The sequence below is a fragment of the Austrofundulus limnaeus genome, unplaced genomic scaffold, assembly GCF_001266775.1.
Source record: "Austrofundulus limnaeus strain Quisiro unplaced genomic scaffold, Austrofundulus_limnaeus-1.0 Scaffold4, whole genome shotgun sequence".
Classification (NCBI taxonomy): domain Eukaryota; kingdom Metazoa; phylum Chordata; class Actinopteri; order Cyprinodontiformes; family Rivulidae; genus Austrofundulus; species Austrofundulus limnaeus.
This window is the reverse complement of record NW_013952406.1, coordinates 3,477,786-3,479,424: the sequence shown is the minus strand read 5'-3', so window position 1 is coordinate 3,479,424 and position 1,639 is coordinate 3,477,786. Positions and strand designations below refer to the sequence as shown.

The 1,639-nt window shown below is 46.1% G+C and overlaps 1 protein-coding gene across 1 annotated transcript in view; it reads left to right on the top strand.

Annotated features, from left to right (window-relative positions):
• Nucleotides 1-499: 499 nt before the first annotated feature.
• The window catches only part of elfn1a (extracellular leucine-rich repeat and fibronectin type III domain containing 1a), a 93,177-nt gene continuing 92,037 nt past the window's right edge, over nt 500-1,639 (top strand). The window contains exon 1 of the mRNA XM_014023598.1: nt 500-1,228. The gene's annotated coding sequence lies outside the window, so the exon portion shown is untranslated. The remainder of the gene's footprint in view (nt 1,229-1,639) is intronic.

The following is a 1,639-nucleotide window of genomic DNA, read 5'->3' as shown; positions in this document are numbered from 1 at the left end:
CTCACTTGCTCATGAGTGAACAAACAGCTATAAACAATTTCACCAAATTCTATTTTTTCCTACATTTYTATGTCTGTAAACCTTCAATGTAAAGTAAGTTAATTTCATATCTCACCGGAAGTCTGTCTAAACTGCAGGTAAATAAAAATGCTTGATCACATTTGTCAGGTAAAAATTAATCAGTGAGCAGCTAATCATAGTTGGAATACATTAGAATCTGCAGTGAGCTTTATATCCAGTCATCGTCCCTGTAGACACATTTCCTTTTCCAAAGAGCCACCAAATAATAATAAGAAATGATCGTATTAAAAAGGCTTTTGATTATAAAGAAGCCCCCTGCTGGTCGCACCACCGGTCSTTTCCTTCAGAAAGGAAATAATCTCCTTTCAAGCATCACTAAATTAAACACCCCCCGGGCAAGACTGCGAAACTGGGCAGTTCGGATTAATTTTTCCAGAGCGCGGAGGTGCAGCTCAWTCTCTGAGGAGGGGGTGGAAAAAAACAAACGGAAAAGTTTCATACAGGAAGCTGTTCAAGCTTCATGTGACGTCGCTGGCGTTAGGTTGCGTTTCTCTCCCACTCTCCAACCGTCTTTATTAACTTGAAACTGTTGAGTGCTCGTGCCAGAACCGGGTTATCGTCGRGCTCTCCTTCCCGCTCCTCCTTTTATTTCAGCTGCAGATGCACAACCCTCCCGGCATCCGTCTGCGAGCAGCCAGCCACCATTTATAGCCTGGCGGTGACACGCAATCTTATTATGAGATTTAAACTTTGCCTCTGCTAGTCTGGAGGATCAACAGCACGCGCGCTCCTCTCGCAGGCACCCCTCCACCCCACCCCAACCGATACTGGGATATCTGCGCCTCAGAGAGTGGGTGGACGCCGGTGTGACAGAAACGAAAAAGAAAAAAAAAAACCCGATCGGGGCTCCAAGTCTCTCCAGAACACATAGAGGCGAGCAGAGAGAGGAGCTCAGCCCCCGAATTAAATCACTCAGCGCTCAGTGGATCTCTGAGTCTCCCCCTGACGCAGGCAGACGCTGCAGCCTCGACTTCAGCACCGAAAACAGAACATTTGGATTCTCTTTTCACATTTATTTTGTTTAGCRTCTGCTCTGTTTTGTTTACATACAAAAAAGAAAAAACAAACAAACAAACGTGTTGATCGTGGTGAGATAAGCTGGCCGATCTGTGGGCGGAAAGATTCTCTTCCTGCAGCCATTAAGCAGGTAAGATCTATTTTCTGTGTTTGAGCTTTGCAGAGCTTCTYATGCATGGGTTTGAGTCCACGTGTTGGTTTTAACTTTAATAAATCTTGTGAAATGTGGAGCGGCGCGGTGCTGGAATGGTTCGGTTCCTGCGCAGAAGAACCTCGTGCATGCATTTTTTGAAACCACGGGTCAACTTTTGCACCAGCCGCGTGCTGCTTTGCACTTGTTTCCGTCGTAGAGTTCGATTTCAGCTGGGCAAGGTTATTTATGTATTTATTTATTTATTTAGCTTTTTTTATTATTTGTCAAAGCGCAGATCAGTGCTCGTGCACAACAGCTGTGCGCTCAGTGAGCACTTTGCAGCCGCGACAGTCCGCGCAAGATGTCGCTCCTTCAGCACCGCGGACAGCTCCTGAGCCGCATCCATTA